Source organism: Silurus meridionalis, chromosome 3 (genome assembly GCF_014805685.1).
Source record: "Silurus meridionalis isolate SWU-2019-XX chromosome 3, ASM1480568v1, whole genome shotgun sequence".
NCBI lineage: Eukaryota > Metazoa > Chordata > Actinopteri > Siluriformes > Siluridae > Silurus > Silurus meridionalis.
In genome coordinates this window covers 29,987,003-30,004,980 of record NC_060886.1, presented here as the reverse complement: position 1 = coordinate 30,004,980, position 17,978 = coordinate 29,987,003, and the positions used below count along the sequence as shown (strand labels likewise).

Sequence of the window (17,978 nt, the reverse complement as noted above, 5' to 3'; positions counted from 1 at the left end):
ATTCTAGACAGGAACGTTCTGTGCAAATGGAAAAAGCTGAATTTACTTCCTGTGTGCTTTTATTTTAAAGCCTAAAAGATATAAAACATTCAAATGGCTCTTAAAAAACGAAAATTATTTTAGCTGATCGTTTGGCTTTTTTGGCTCGAATTCGAAGGCGTTCCGATAAAGCCCCGGGTAATCGTTAGCACGTGGGGGTATTACACCCGTACTGCTTCCTGACCGAGGTCCCGATACACACATGCACACCCTCCCCGAATTTCCTCCCTCGGCCATGTAATGAGTTCCACATGCAAGACTTTGACACCGTTCCTTTACAGCAAATGTAGGCCAAACCATGCCATTAGGTTTGTTTATTTGAATGCTTGCGATCTTTTATTATTTTTTTTCCCTTAAAGCACACGTTGACTCACGTCCCCATGAGAGTCCGAACGCTAAATTGATTTGTTTATGCACTCACATGGGTAAGTAAAATAAACTGGACTTTGAACATCCCTTTTACCGGCCTTGCTTGGCACTCAAACTATTTAATCTCTATATCTGTCTCTTTTTTTTATTTACTAAAAAAATAAATAAAAATACACCACCTCAGAGTATTCCGCTGAAATCCAATGCAAACCTGTTTCTATTTAATTCTAGGCTTACAAAGCAGAAATGCAATTGGCGACAGGGTCAAATCCCCCCCAACTCCCCCAATTCTACTTGCCTGAAGACTGTGTGGGTTTCTGGGTGATAGAAACCGAGTATAATTCGCTTGAACGGACAGACCCCAGTGTGGAGAAGTGATTGATTCGTTGGATGTAGACGGAAGAAAAGTGATAAAGCTGGTTGCTAGTAAAGGTTTAGTATGAAGGCCCTCGGCTAGACTCTCCATCAGTGCCAAATCTTTTTCTCTTGGCTCCATTAGCCAAAGCTGTTATGACCAGGTGGGTTCAATTCGTTTTCCTGCTAAACAACTTGCTCTAGTGGTAAATTATGACATCGGTGCTGGGATAACTGATTACAGGGCGGCGTAGTTCTTACCAAGGAGCAGTCTGCTAACTGGACAATTGAGATGATAGATTTTGCAGAATTGACCCAATATTCAGCACTGGACAGAGACTGATTTCCAGTGGTGTCTTGGGCTTAACTGCATCATCAAAGGGTGATGTCTAATATACACGATATGGACAAACGTATTGGGGCACTAGACTTTTCCAGCCATATGTGGTTCTTCCCAAAACCTTTTCTACAGATTTGGAGGCACATTACTGTATCGGAATTGTTCCTTCCTTTCAACTAGAAGACGCAATTCTTCAGCAGTTTGAGCTACAGGAGCTCATCTGTTAGATCGGACCACTGCAGACAAGAAACATCTCACAAGAGCTGCAGTTTTGGAGATGCTCTGACCCGGTCGTATAGGTGTGTATATGCCCCTTTCATTTCTTGCTTTTAACATGTGTTGCCCTGGCAGTACTCAGGCTCATGGGTAAGATTTATATAGATTTTTTTTGGTTTCATGTCATTTGGTTTTTCAATTCTATCCCTTGCTTTCTGTTTGTTGTTTTTTTCTGCTCGTCTATGAATAGGAAACACTTTTAGGATCTGTATGAAGCACTAACAAAACAGCTGTGTAGAACATTTTGGACAGAGGACAAAACGATGATGCTGTCAGAGGGCACCAGATATATTTGACCCAATACTGAGTGAGGAATGTTAATAATATCTGAACACTAGAACCCTGAAGTTATTCATAAGCATGACCCTGATTAATCCCCCGATTCTCTCATCTCCCCACTTAAGCCACATCGATTCTCCAATAACAAGTCTCTCATTTATCTCAAGGCCACGCGTAATCAGGAGGGTGACCTCTGTAGCTCGCCGGTGTCGGAAATTCCACACTGACTACGGATCTCGGTTGTAATGTTGATCTTCTCGTCAGACATCCAGGTGCGGAGGCTGTATTGTTTTTCCTGTTCGGCAATTGGTGTCACCAGGTGCAACAGGAAAGCCGCCAAATCTGAAGGCTGGTCTCGCTAATCTAAACATAATCACTTTCTCCTTTCACAGTTGATGCAATCAGATTGGACATTGTTCCCAGCCCACATCATTCCGACTGTCAATGTGTGCCTTGATTACACAAGTTCTGTCCTCATTATGTCCCTGAACTCACCACTTGCCCAGAGTTTATGTTTGGTCATCGATATTGGTGTAGAAGTCAAATCAACTGGATATCAAAACTCAGATACAGATAGTGACGCATATTTTTCGGAATTGTTCCTCTAATGAACACCACTGAAGTCCTTTCATCTTACAGTTTTTCTCAGTTGCTTTGGAGTGTTTTTCAAACCATTAATATTTGCACAGAAGTTTTTGTGTAAGAATTCTGAGCTGAGGAGGTTATTTCTTTTTTCTTACATTCAGGTTGGAAATCTTGTGCACTTTTCTGACCGCAACCATCAGGATCTTAAGAGGTCACCAATTGACCCTCTACACTTTTTTTGCTGATTCCATCCCTGGTTTAGACAAAACTAATTTTCTAATACTTAAATAACAATAAAAAAACTGTTAAATACTGTCAAAGGACTTAGGTATTAGCAAGGAATTGTGTCAGTGGGCTACAGAAAAAACATCTGTGGTCAAGTTGTTTACCCTCATCTTTGACAACAGAGTTGAAGTAGCAATAAACTCTTTTCCAGACCTCTAAGTCTGTAATTGAACCATTTTTTTGGGTTCCATGTTTTTTCATGTTTCATCTTCATTATTCTTGTTGAGGTCAAAAGATTCCCACAGCCAGGCAAATTCTGGTGTTAAAAAAACCCCATAGTTGCTTTAGCAACATGTTTCTTGTTACTGCCCCACTGCAGGGTAAAGAGATGACCAGCGCTGAGCTTGTGTAAGCTTCATAATTCATCCAGATGGTGCTGTCGATAAAGAGAACTAGGTCAGTTCCCCTGGCATTATGCCCAAGCCATGTTTCACTGCAGAGTTGGCATGCTTGAGATTAACACGCAGTTCCTCTTTTCATTCTACTTTACTGTGGATTAATATTGCCACATCTTTTTTTAGACAACTGTAAAAATGCAGGATATTTCTAAAGACATTACATATAAATTCACATGTTAGCATGCTAGATGTGTAATCTGTTTTTCCTGAATGTTCTTCAAGGTCATACATACTTTCTATGTCTTTTAATAAGGATTGGGACACTTGATCTCACCAGCTGTATGCGGTTTCTCCCATACCTGTACCACAAATTCAGAGGCAAAAAACTGTATAGGACGTATTTAAATGTGGTAGCATTAAATTTAGAAGATTGTTAAATTCAGCCCTGTGAAAGTATGGAATAGAAATATTGGAGTGGAAAATCTTGAGTGTCCTTAAATAGAGCTCTACCCTGTTGAACACCCACATCAGTATCTGACTGTACCTACAACCTTTGTTTCTGAATGAGCACAAATCTCCACGAGCACACTATCGAACGGAACATCATTTTGATCATTTTGATCATTTTGATATTTTAATATCATTTACGACGGCAGAATCGAAAAACAGAGCAATCCTGAAAATGTAATATCTGGCCACCCAGGTAGTGTGTTAAATGAAGTGCTTGTGGCGGAAACACATCCGGCATAGCAAGAACTTTTAATCCCATTTGGAGGATATCGATGCTGCAAGCTTCATAAAATAACCTATAAAGTGAACCTTAGTGTTTCTATATCAATGGCAGTTGTGAAATTGACTCCGCAGTCACATCGGGCTTCCTCGCCTTCCTGGTGTTACACTTTATATGTAATATCTGCGGTTTTGGCTCAGTGGTTAAGGCTCTGGGTTTGATCGGAAGGTCGGGGGTTTAAGCCCCAGTATGGCCACGCTGCCACGCTTGGGGCCCTTGAGCAAGGCCCTTAACCTTCTGTCCTTTAGGGGCAAAGAATGTTTGGATGCTTTGGCAAGTCTTTCATCCTCTAGTATTAGTATGATAATCTGAACCCTGTGAAACTACAAGTGAAACAGAACTTACCCTATAAAGAACGTTATGATCTCACCATTTTAGAGGCTGTAAACAGCCAATCAAGGGCTTCTGGATGTAGACCAAAGCTTGCACTGGGAGGTTTTGTAGTCTAAACCTTGTCCTGTGCTTCCTTCGCTTCCCTCTGTGAAATTGCTCTGTTCTTCTTGGTGGTCTGTGGCTGCCATCCCAGCAGCCCCGGCTGGCATTAAGCCTTCAGAAGAGAGGCGGCTGAGGTAGAAAAAACATCATCTGCAAGACTCGAGAGGAAATATCCCCTTCCAGACAGAGGAGAAAGGAGAAAAGTTTATTCCAAACGAATTAGGCAACTGTGGACAAAATGTTTAATTTCTATCAATGGTTTGATGGAGAAGTCCTACTTACGTTTTGATGATCCACTACCAGATGATTGAGCGTTTCTTTTCATCATTGAGGAAATGCCAAAAGTTTATCACTATTCTCAGTGTATCGTTGCACATATCCAGGACCCCCACTGTGCTCGGGTGTAGAGTAACATCATTCTGCCTCCCACTCATTCCTCTCAGCACCATGAGATGGTGAGATGCAAATATAGGCTTGAGGAATTGGCACCTCGAACCTCATATAATGACAGATTTAAAACAAAAATGACAAGAAGACCATGCTATTTCAATCGATCTGCTATAAGCAGACTGCTAATACGACACTTCAAGACAAGCCTGGGATGTGTGAAAAGTGCTCTGCTGGGCTTCACTGTTGCTGAGTTTTCATGTTTCGTTCAGTCTTGAGGTCCTGAAGCAAGCAGAATCAAATTGGGAAAAAAAGAGTAATCTCGTAATGTGGAATGCATTGCACAGAATACTAAACGTTAATTCCCTTTGGGCAGATATGTATTTTTAGGTCAAACCAATATTTGGGTTGAAACTGCAAATAGTTGTACTTTGTAAAGTGCATACAGAAAAAAAAATAGACAAATAGTTTCACTGGTATGCATGAGCCTTAGTAGGTACTAATCCTGAGAGGTACTTTTGGCGTTGATGGGAATTAACAAATTTTGGCAGGTACCACTTCTGGTAGGTACTTTTACCTTGACATGCACCACTTTTGGTAGGTACCATTCTGGATAGGTACTTTTGGCATCACACATTGATGGGTATTTACCAATTTTGGTATGTACAACTTTTAGTAGGTATGTACCACTTTTTCAGGTACCACATCTGGTAAATACAAACCACTTTGCCAGGAACTAATCATTTTGGCAGGTACCACTTCTGGTAGGCACTAATCACTTTGACATGCACCACTTTCTGGTAGGTACTAACCACTGGTACCACTAATTTGTAAATACTAACCCTTTTGACAGGTAACACATTGGATAGATGAATAATTACTGTACTTTTGGCACCAAACTTAATGGGTTAATGGGTATTAACCATGTTAGTTATGCATAACATCTGATAGATACAAACCACTTCTGGCAGGTACCACTTCTGGTAAGTTCTAACCACTTTTGGTTAAAGGTACCAAACAGGTAGAAGTTGCTAGGAGAGATTCACAACCTTGGTGTGAAACTGCAGAAATTTGCATATCAATATGAACCCGAATCTCAGAGAGATGTTTCGGAAATTTCATGCTATGAAGAACTGAGGTTGCTTTGAGAGTTGAGGGAGTCCTAACTAGCATGAATATCCTGTTACGTCTAGTGAGTTTATTACGCTGCATTCGTTGTTGTGCCATGATTTCACTGATACACAAGATAAAGTTGATCGAATGGCTTGGTCCTAATCCCTTTCTCTCACACAGACTGCTAAGGGAATTTTCAGATTGAGTTAGCTAGATTAGGTTTGGCTTAGCTTGTGTTTTTTTCTGACTAAAATGCTCTCCAAAAAGTGGTTACATTACACTTAATCATAGTGTTGCTTTAGCTGTAAATATGTGTTCAGATTTCTAATTGGAAGTATATTAAAGCAAAATTTGCAGTCCCGACTGTAGTGCAAGTCATTCTGTGTTTTATAATTATAATGGTTTAATTCTTGCATCCGTCCTGAAGAAGTTCGTCATGTATCTGCTCAGAATAATAAATCTCAAAGACGTGTTTGTTATTCCTTTCTCCGGTCGATGGTGAAAGAACAGTGCTGAACTCGGCGGGTGGGCGGCCGTTGCCGCCGTGACCTTTATGTCCTCGGACTGTAAACAATCCGGCAGTTAACGTGCAAAGGATTCCAACAGCAACAGCAAATAATCGAGCTTTCTAAAATAATGACGGATGAAAACATGGCCTGGTATGGTGTTATGGGGAAAACGATCATTGACGAGGCTTTCGCTGTGACTCACTTACCACCCTGAAGTTGATTATTTTTCAATAAGAGCAAATTCTGTAGTGTTTTTTTTCTTTGGTTAACAAGACATCAAAATTTACTGTACATCCTCTTTCCTGAAGATTTGTCCATATGGAAGAACTTTACATTGACAGTTTTGCCTAAACTTTTCAATGCTTCTGATTGAAAAAGATGTGATATGAATTATATCTGGTAGTACAGTCAGAGCTGCAAATTTGCTATGTAACAACTTCTGGTAGGTACTAATCACTTCTGGTAGGTACTATCAACTTTTGGTAGATACCAACTGACTTTTTGGTAGATACTATCCAATTTCTGTGGGCACTAACCATTTCTGGTATCTACCAACAACCTTTGGTAGGTACTAACCATTTTTGTGTAGATACTAACTGCTTTTGGGAGAAACTAGCCATTTCTGGTATCAATCAACCACTTCTAGTATCTACTAACCACTTCTGGTGCAGTAGATACTAACCACTTTTGCTATGTACCAACCATTTCTGGTATCTACCAACCACTTTGGGTAAGTACTAACCACTTGTGGGTATGGTTCCCAAGTAGGTTGTTCTATATTCTGACTGTCATTAAACCCAAAGCAAAATGTTTTGAATGCTAGATGGTCGGAGAGATTCACAGCCTGGATGTGCAATTCATAGAAAATCACTGTAGTACTGAAGTATAACCTGAAGCAACACGCATACATTTGTAAAATAAGCCCAACTTTTTTTTTTGTTTTGTTTTTCTTCTGTTTGCATCACTGTAAAGTGTATGATGCAACACTCCTTATAAATGAACTCAGACTTGAATAATTGTCTCCAGTACATTACAAGAGACACACGCTCATAAATCATCAGCTCCTGGGTCTCTTATAATTCTGCATCTGAAACAAACAAACAGCAGAGAATTTCTGCACAATAACAGACACATGGTGCGAACAAACAATGACAACTTTATGAATCAATAAAATTATGCACATTTTACCTCTTGCGTTATGCAAAACAGAAAAACCAGAAAGCATCATGATGAATAGCCTTTCCGTTATTGTTTTGTAGTTGTGGATATTCTTCTTTTTAACATCTGTTGGACACATGATGCTCAGTAATATTCCTTGTGACCAGTTTCCTTATTAACTGTAGTCAAACTGCGTCTGTGTATGAGAAGTTTGTTGGGAAGGTTTTCCTGAGCTGGCACTGAGATCCTGAAGTAGAACCTCTCTGTAATAAATCCACACAGTAGAGTTTTTTACGAGACGCAGAAACTCGAGCCGAGGCTCCAGACGTTCCCACGGGCAGCCGCATTCCTCAAAACACAAGAACGTTATGATGGAAAAAGACGGGACGCACTAAAAGGACATGTGAAATGATCAATCGTGTAAATTGAAGAGTCGTAGCATTAAAGAGCTGCACAACAAGTAGATCCTTGTGTTAGGAACGGCGTACACCGGGTTCAGAACAGGAGCTAAAAGGTCAAACTTTGTTTTTTATTCGGGCTACAAGAAAACAGGCGGTAATGTTTTATGCAGTGAACTTCAAAAGTATTGGAAAAGTATATTCTTTTGTTCTGGATATAAAGTAAAGACCTGGAGATAGAAGATTTGAAATAAAAAAAAGATGAATATGGAACAATATGATCCTATGCTTATATTTCATTTATTTGAATATTTTTATCAAGACGTGTTGAACAACAGAATATGGCACCTCTAGTGGCAAAAGTGTGTAGGCAAAAGTATGGGAACATGTTGGTTGAATAGCCTTTGCATTATCTATAGACCCAGTAAAATTCTTTATATCTTTCACAGATCTGAGACCAACAATAAATCCACACACTAAAAATAAATGGCATTTGAAATGGGATCAGAGCTTAAACAACAAATTACACGAAATAAGATTTTTTTCATTTTAACAATTGCTGAGGTCGAATTATTTACACACGATGCCGGTTAGCTCAAAACTAGCATCAATGTCTATTCACAGAAGAAAAGTCCCCAAAATGTCAATGTTTCCATTGAGCATATTTTGCTGTAATACTTTTTCCGTCTTAGAGAAACTTGTTTTGTTCTGTTGATTCTTTTAAAAAAGGTTTTTAACCAAGTTAACCCACAGACACATGTTTTGGCAGTGGTCATTATCTTGCATTTAAATTTCATAAACACGATGTTTTTGTCGACTTCTGATATCATTCTGCTACCATCATGAGCTCCATGATCATCAAAAGATAATGAGTGAGCTAGTTCCATAAATTGCCATCAGAGCTCAACCTATGAAACTACCACCCCTGTGTTTTCCAGCTGAGCTCATATTTTGTGGATCATGAGCAGATCCTTTCCTTATCCATAATTGGGGTTTTCTATCACTTTAGTAGAGGTTGCAGAACGTTGTTTTGCTTTTCACATAACGCATCACAAGTCAACGTTATAAATGTAATAAATGAAGAGAAAATCAAGTTTTTTGTTTAACTTTGAGCAAAACCAACAAGGAACTCCAGGTCAATGGAAATTGTTTGGACCTTATTTCCTCCCCTAATCAGTTTGCCTAAAAAATCTAATTATTTGTTTGCAATTCTTTCTCCTCAGGTTCACAAAAGCCTCAAATGTAAACCTCGTTTCAATGTACGCCGGAGTGTTGAAAGGTTGATCCTATCTACTATCTTGCTCCGACTGTTTTAGAAGATATCATGGTGAAAACACAACCATTAAATAGTACCAGGTTATATATAGCTCACATTGGCCTGGGTTTGGGAACAATCTCGATCCTGGGGAGGGAGGTAGATTTTTTTTCCCCTCTATTCTGTGGTTCTCTGCAAAGCGTTCATGTGTCAATGACTCCAGAGGCAAAGAGAATATTTTCCAGAAAGGCAGCCAGCAAATAATATCCGTTTTCCTCCTAAAAGCTCACGGCTGTTTGGCTGTTTTAAAGGGGAAATAATACTGTCCATTTGATTAAAGGTTGATAAACTCTTGAATAAAAGGACCCAGGCAATGATTTGGACTTCATCCATTTTTTTGTAGACACATGTCCAAAGAGCAGAAACACATCACTGACTGTTTTTCCTTTTAACCTTTAGCTCAGATAATGACCAGAGAGAAACACCTGACCATAGGATTAGTATATGAACATCTCATTCCACATTTAGTCCCTATTCACTATTATAATAAACAATTTGGGGAAGAACCACATATGGTTGGAAATATCAGGCGCCCATATGTTTTTGTCCATTTAGTGTTTGTATATAGTATATAACAAAGTCCAAAAGTAACAACGGAGCCCATAAACCGATCAAGACACCATAGACTATGGCCCAGAAGCACCCCCAGGGAAATAAACATGAGATAAAGAGCTCTCCAAAAGGTGAGGCTATAAACAAGTGCTAAACAAGATGACAAGGAAAAGCTGTGAGTAATTAGTGACATGAGTCAGAAAGAACAATACTCAATTACATTCCAGTGCTCATGTTAGTTCTCTCCAGTGTTCTGTATTGTTGAAAGATTTATGATCACATTCTTAATAAATCACCCAAATGAGGATGGGTTCCCCTTTTGAGTCTGGTTCCTCCCAAGGTTTCTTCCTCATAACATCTAAGGGAGATTTTCTTGCCACAGTTGCCACGGCTGCTCATCAGGGATAAACACACACCATTCACCTTCACTCAAATTCTGTAAAGCTGCTTTGAGACAATGTCTGTTGTGAAAAGCGCGACTTGACTTGATGTCATTTGAAGGTTTAGTGGCTGATGGGAAAACTAGTTCATATTCTTGAGATCTTATATTCGTATCTCTTATATTGCAAAATTATATTCCTTTGTTTTATTCATATTCATTGTAAAAAGAATTCAGAAGATTCATTGTCATTGATGTTAGGACATCTACAGATTTCATAACCAAGCCAAAAGGGACAAAAGAAACGGGTTGTATTTCGACACTTTTAATGGACGAGTCACGAGCTTTGTTTGGTAAAAGCATGAGAGTATGTCTGAACAATCAGAGGTCAGGACAGCGAGGCTCCTAACCAAAGCCAGATGAGTAAACGTTGCCAAAATATGCCAATGCTATAAAACCCACAAACATTCGCCAACTGACTGTGCACTTGAGAAATGTTTAGTTATAAAGAAAAAACGTGTAATTCAGGGCAATAATGCAAAGCATATGGTTGGCATCATAATTGCATACTGTAATATCCCCTGATTCGAGTCTGTATTATGAGAAAATGAAACGGCACGTAAAATCGCAGGATACAATGACCGTGTGTGTGTTCTTTTTCGTATTTGGACACGTTTCAGCTTTCCGAACCGGTCCGTACCTTGTCCTAGTCACAATGGGCTCAAATGTTTATACAACAATACATTCCATGCCCGGTCGCAGGTTTGGATGTCTGGCGTGTCTGCTGGAGAGTTTAAGACTCTGTGAAACTCAGAGAGAGCTGATAGCATTAAAAGATATCTGCAGAGAGGGAATTATAAAGCATGGATGGATGGCTGGTCCCCTACAATCCTTTGCCATGCAAACAAAGCAGTTACGCCACTTTTGCTAAAAAAAAAAAAAAAAAAAACCTCACAACAATGCTACCAAGTCCAGGATCAAAGCAGTCTGGTATTATTGTAAAAGTCAACACTTAAAGGTGAATTGTTAATCTGCATAACAGGTTGCTGCGACATGGGGAAAAGAAAGAGAGCGGAAATAAAGTCAATTATTAAAGCAGAAATTAGAACGATAGGTACAAGCAAAAAGCACTAGTCTATCAAAAGTTTTAAAACTTACTCTCAGATGTAAATACAGGAAACTAAGACTTTAAGACTGCAAGATATACAAACAAATCCAGAATCGATGTTAAAATCAAGGTCAAAAGCAAAACACTAGGCTTGACTTTAAAAAGGCTTAGTCAGCAATAAAAACAAAAGGATCAAAAAAGGCCGTCGCAATTCAAGCGTTAGTATCATCAGAAGAACAAAAGACAAGAACCGTGTGTACACTTTGCAATTTTTTGAATGGGGTAAATAGTTTGTAGGTTTTGTTGGATATTTCCCTAATCAGTTTGTCTCATCAACAACAACAACAACAACAACAACAAGATTCCTCACTTTCACTTATTTGGAAATAATGATCCAAAATGTCTAATTAATGGTGCCTTGTATATTTTACTTTACTCATCATGAACCTCTAATTCATCCCTGAGTCCTGACCAAGTCTTTATCTCCTTCTCAATGCCAGACTTTTATAAATGCAGGCCACACTTTGCTCGATGCCTTTGTAGATCTCCTTGAGCGCTGGAAACCTTCCAAACACGACCTGTAACAAAGCATAACCTCAGATATGGAGTGGATTTTGACCTCTGCAGTAGCCACCAGACAGTGACGAGACAAGCATCAAAAGAGCCAGGGACGTCTCTGACTCACAAACCACAGGTCGATAAACTCAAATGAACCCTGAAACGATATCGCGTTCTTGCGTCTGGGTGCCAATTTGCTGGCGAGGATTAGCAACCAAAAGACAAGAAGATTGGGAATTACAACGAACCAAGCAATCGTTCATCTTATCTGATGCAGTTCTACTTTTCAAGCAGCTAATATACATATTACACATTATAAGTTATCATCAGTTGAGGGGTTTGTTCATTGCTATGAAGAGTTTTGCACTCAAGTGTCTATCAGTGACCTCAACCATGATGGAACCACGAGGTGGTCCCAAAAAGCTCTTGCTCCGTTTTCAAGAAAGTGCTTTATTCATCCACGTTTGCACACTATCACCTTTAAAATAGTCCCTTGCACTGTAATAATCTCATTGATTTTGGGTTTCATTTAGAACCTTGAGCTTTTGTAGGAGGACAGTTTCAATTATTGAAAGTTTTCCCTGAAAGCCTGATGACAAACACAAAACACAGAGGTACCTGCTCTGCTCCTGCCATTATTACTATGATTTACAAGCTGCATGTTTGTGGGCCAAAGATTTCCAGGAAATTGTTTTACCCGATGGAGCAACATCCTGTTTTCCTTGTAAATGCCTGGATTTTGTAACAACCTAGCTGATGCCAAACACTCTCCTTCTCTCAGGCCATCTTCTTTCAATCCTCCTATTCGTTCACATGGATCACTTTTCCCCATAAATTAGAGAACATTTCTTTCCGGTCATCCGTTCGTCTCTACACTGAAACACGAAGACAGATGGAAATTACATGTTGAGAAGTCTGGGTAAACATTTGCTTGTCAAAGGTATACCACTATTATATAGTCCTAAGAATATGTCTGCTCCGAGGCTACACAACAAAACCAAGATTTGAGATCTGGATTTTTTGGCATGTAACGAACAGGAAGCGGATGCAAGAGCAGAGGTTCTTTAATAAAGTGTTCATGTAGAAACAATAAAACCAAACACACAATGAAAGAAAGAAAACATGAAACTTTACCAAATTTCTGGCGTCATGAGAAAAAAGTCCAACGAAATCAAAATGGAAAAAATGTAAGTTGAGGGATGCGAGTGATGAAAGGCGAAAAGGATCTTGTCTTGCTGAAGATTATGTTTTTCCAGAATTAAGAAATTGAAAGAATAAATGTCCACCAATTCCTGATATAGGAGGTGGTATCTAAACGTTTTGAGACCAGCTTTGTTCCTGCCACTTTTTTTATATGTCCTGGAAGGTGTAAAATCCATGGATGGAAATACTTGGCCATTCAGTATAATCAGGTAATCAGGTGACCTCATTGTGTACATAACGTGAACCTACTGTATAATTTAAATGAGTAATGTTTGGCCAACGGAAGCGACCTCGGATCATATCACTGCCCCCACAGTCTTATACGGTTAGGCATGATCAGTGCATCATCTGCCGTTCTTCTTACCCTGATGAGTCCATCACTTTAAAACAGGGTAAATCTGGACTCATCAAACCACATGACCTTTATATACATTGCATATTCCATAGGTCCTTTGGCCTATCCATCAGTGTGGAAAGAGCCATCCATGCTCGAGTTAAGCTCATGTATTATTTCACATGTGGGAGGTCCTGCTGGTAGACTCGCCATTTAATTATGACATGACAGTTTGAGTAATGTTGTATTTCCATCGCTCGGGGCGGGTCAACAAGTTTGAGGGGGTACTTGTCAATGCGCCCTGCAGTTTTGGCTCTGCAACTTGTGTACGTTTGTTCATTTTTATAAAAGAGCAACAACAACCCAACCTAGGTATTTCTCGATCTACCCATTCCAGTAATTATTAAATCCTTCGTCAGCTACTACGCTTTTTTTTGTTGCACAGTCATTGCCAATATTCCAGTTTGTCATTTGCAGTATTTCCAGTCACCACACGGACCTTAACACAGCACCGAGGTGACATTTCACTACTTTGTCATGTACAGACGGCCTAATTGTCACTCGGGTTTTAATTAGAATTTAATGAGCGACACGTGTAAAAGGCGACTGAACAAATGAGGTGACGGATCTGAAAAGCTTTCCCTCTTTGTTCTGCTGGTTAATTGGCACATCCATCATAACGCGGGGAGCGAGGAAACCATTTACTTAGCCAGAGTCCAGTGTCAACGCAAAAGGTCTCTTTGAAACATGACATTAACAAGTCTGCATCGGATTTTTTAGGATATGGATATGAAGAAATATATAGGATTCATACATTTTAAAAAAAAATCAGTCCTAATTTGTTGAAACTGTTATGATGCACAGCCTAACTATAAAATAATACAGCATTCCTGCTTTCCGAACTTCCTTCTATCCTTCTCTCCAAATCTCTATCCATACTTCTAAAAATTCAATTTTTCCAAAGTATGTATGTGGGATGAATTGGATTCCTACCCAGCTTTAACACTTTTAATGAATCAGACCATCATTTTAAATCTGTGATACAAAAGCTTTCCACTTTGAAAAGTTATGCTTGGTTTCTCTCTTTCCCCTCCCCAAAGTCTTCATCTCCCTCCCCATTTAGAAGGATGAAAGGCCACCTACCTTCACCAGGATTGAAATATCATCTCAGTTCTATCTGCAACCCAATGAACATGAACAAAGAGCCTCTGGCGCTCTGTGTGTCAGAGCACAGGATTACCATACGATACGCCGCAAAAGAGAAGACCCCCCTCCCCCGAATGCTAACGATCCATGAAAATGACTTTGTTTTCACTCGGAAAAAAAATAATGTTTACTATTGCTGGTATTTGATTTATAGAGATTAGAAAGAAAACACTCGGTAGATTGTTTATAATATACAGAACTTAGAATGTAGTACATCTGATTACTAGCTCATCCAAGACTGCTATAAAGGTGAAGGTTATGTGTTTAGAAACACAGAATCTTATGCTCAGGTGTCCACAAACTTCTGGTGTATTAGAAAAAAAAATGTGCTTTGGATAATAAGTGAGTGAAAAACCATATTTGTCGAGATCACTTTCTGCTGAGTAAAAGCATCTGTTATGGAAAAATGTTCTTCCTCAAAAACATCTGTCTCAGCCTGTTTTGCTACGGGTCTCAGTCTCTTGACGTGATCTACAGGTTATGGTCGAGATAAATAGAAACACGTGTGGGGGGGGAACCCGAAGAAAAAAAGCAAAATGGTATGTTGTGAATGTCGGTGCCCTTGATGGAGCGAGGTCTTAAATAGAGGTCTGGAACAGCCTGCATAAAAAAAAAAAAGACTGGGATCTCCGATAAAAATGACCGTATTACTGCTGCTCGTCTTTAGATAGGAATAATTTTTCCCGCTCGACGTTGGACCGATGCGGTAACCGTTCACGTCATCTCGGTGTGATGCAAAAATCTCCAAGAGAACTTCATTCCCGTTACATAGGATTAAAGACGCTGACCTCAGAACAACCTGTGAAGTGAACTCATCGTATTCAATCGTCTGGTCATGTTTCAGTAGATTACAGTTTTTTTAAAATATCAGGCTTCAATACAAAAACTTCAGGTGATGCACCTGAATAATTCAATATTCTTCCTAATGAACAGATCATTTGTTCATTTTAACCATATGTGGTTCTTCAAAGCAGCTTTGAGAATGAAGAAGAATTTAAGAATGAAGGTGAATGATGTGTGTTTATCCCTGAGGATGAAGCCTGGGGGAACCAGACTGTGACACGGAAAAACTCCCTTAGATGTTATGAGGAAGAAACCTTGAGAGGAACCAGACTCAAAAGGGGAACCCATCCTCATACTTCTACCATTTTTCCTTATGCATTTGTATTTATATCTGGAAGTAAATGTGCAAACTGTTACCCACTATATAAAAAACATCTCAAAATAATTATGCTTTGGTTTGGGTCAAAAGGCCCAAATTGCTGTGGAAAGCTCCATAATGCATGCAAGAGAATTGTCTCATTTTTGCCCTTTCGAGTTAATCCGTTGGAATTTGTCGTTTGGCTTTGCATTCCAACATGGAGACCGTGACCACCACCATGCACCACCCAGTTAATAAAACAGCATGCCTTTCTAGCTGACGACGGAGGTTACAACAAACATTTTCCTCCACTGTTCTATCAACCAAACAAAAATATGTAGGATGTCCAGACACAACAACCCAAAAAATGCTCCCATTATTTTGACTGATCAGTGTGCAGAGTGTGTGTTAGAGTGTGTAATGCAGCTCTAAGTGCCGTCTAGAGTCAGGGGGTAATTGTAGCCTTGTGCGAACAGACCGCATTAGAATGCATGTGATTATCATACAGTTAGCAGGAGGAGCAGGAAATCATAGCTCATCCAGAAGGAACGTTTGGCACCAGAACGATGGAGAAAAAATACTATCACTTTGTGTGGTTGGCTTTCTGGAAACGGCGTGTCGGTTGGTTGGTGATTGTTAGTAATTACTATGGACAGAGTCTTTTTCCTTGACAGATTTTTAGGGGAACAAATGGTCACCGTGGTAAAAGCGCCAGATATTTCATCCGTTCTGCATTTCTACACATATTTAGGTCGAATTCTCAAAATCAAACATCACAGAATCATCGTTGAAGCAAATCAGACTTACTCCTGATGCTCCTCAGCAATTCCATTAATGTTTAATTATCTTAATAAACTCAAGAGCTTTGCGTTTATATTCACCGTCTATGTGAACTATTTCTGATCAATCTTGAAATGATGCCACATGACTCATACATGCTGCCATTCTGGGAACGTATGATCTAACAAACAGCCCTGGAGTTGGCATGGTGATTTCACGTTCACATACATTGTAGTCAAACCATCTGTGTCTCCAATAACAGTTGCAATGATCATATGATAATAATAATCCCTTCATTTGTATAATATATATAATAGACATGGTCTCAAAGCAGCTTTAGACAGATAATTAGGTTATCTAAAAGCATTGGTGCATTGGCATGACCGTTATGTGATGCCTCAATTTACGAAAGTGTGCATCATATACAAGTTGCATTTGTATCATGATGCATCATTTAAAAAATATTTGATATTCATTTAAAATGCGCTCTACTTGTATTATTTAGAAATATGATATCACAACACTAAGGAGGACGAGGCGTGTCCTGAGAGTCACATAGAATACAGATTAACATGGCAGAGGTAGAGCTGTACCTTCCTGCAGTCACAACAGGGAAAGAGCGTCTGGTTTTCTTTAATATGTTTTATTTTCGCACTACAAAGGCGTGTTATTATGCGTTAGAAGCCAGACAGCACTTAAGTAAATTGATGATTCGATCCAAAGTCTGAACTCAAGACATAAAAGTGGACTATCAGTAACATATAGAATTTTTCATAGCATCGTGTTGTATCTGTTGCATCGTATTGCATTGTGCATAAGATACCAATGCATTTCTAACAATTATTCTGTATATCATTTTCACCGGTGCAATAAATGTCATTCCCACTGACACGTTTTACAGATCACAGCCTCGAGGTGATGTTTTCCCAGCATTTATAATAAGCCCGTGGCATTTACGGACCCACACACCAGAGTGTACAGACTTCATTTCCATTGAGCGTCGAGGCTCGGCATCTTTAAATTTTTACACAAAACTGTAATTATTTCCCGTCCATCACCCTGGAAGCAATTTAAACGCTTATTTTATGCCTGTGCGTTTTAAAGCAGTCCTGATACAACAGCCATCATCTCGTTGCTGCCTCACAACATATGCGACCTTCAAACAAACACGAGTGACGTTCGTTGTTTTCCGGGACCGGGAACACGGCTCAGTAATCGCTCGCTATGCTAAATATACACTGCAGGCAGCTGGCTGGGAGTGAGATCATTTCCAAACTGACTGTCAAGTTAGACGACGATAAGAGAAATATCACACAGGCATGCCCATGTTTTATTGTTTAGTACGCAACAGTTCGTTTCAATGATCTGATAAAAAAAAAATGGAAATCATTAAAATAAATACAGATTTGGTGTTTTTTTTTCCATAAATTAATTTGTAAGTGCAAAGATTTCAACATAGTGTGAGTATGGACTCCTTTACTCTAAACATTTTTTACATTTCTTAGCTTTCTACTCATAAAACAGAGTAGTAGTTAGTACTAATGGTAGTTGTCATGGTGGCAAAAGTACACACATCCTCCACTCAAAAAGATTTTAAAAGACTCTGGTAAATGTTCTGACTACCCTTTTCCACACTAGTTGAAGTAAAGAATTTTGGATTCAGGCATGTACTTAAGTAAAAAGTAGTTATTATTATTATTTATTATATATCATTATTACTACCTGTTTTAGTGTCAGGCTGGTAACT

General features: G+C 39.2%; 1 long non-coding RNA gene across 1 annotated transcript; it reads right to left on the bottom strand.

The window, feature by feature from the left end:
* Nucleotides 1-3,542: 3,542 nt before the first annotated feature.
* LOC124382699 lies at nucleotides 3,543-14,300 on the bottom strand. Its single transcript, XR_006925116.1, has 4 exons — nucleotides 14,248-14,300; nucleotides 7,288-7,520; nucleotides 4,373-7,186; nucleotides 3,543-4,266 (listed from the first exon to the last, which is right to left on the bottom strand). It is a non-coding gene; the product is annotated as an uncharacterized LOC124382699 (long non-coding RNA).
* Nucleotides 14,301-17,978: the final 3,678 nt, after the last annotated feature.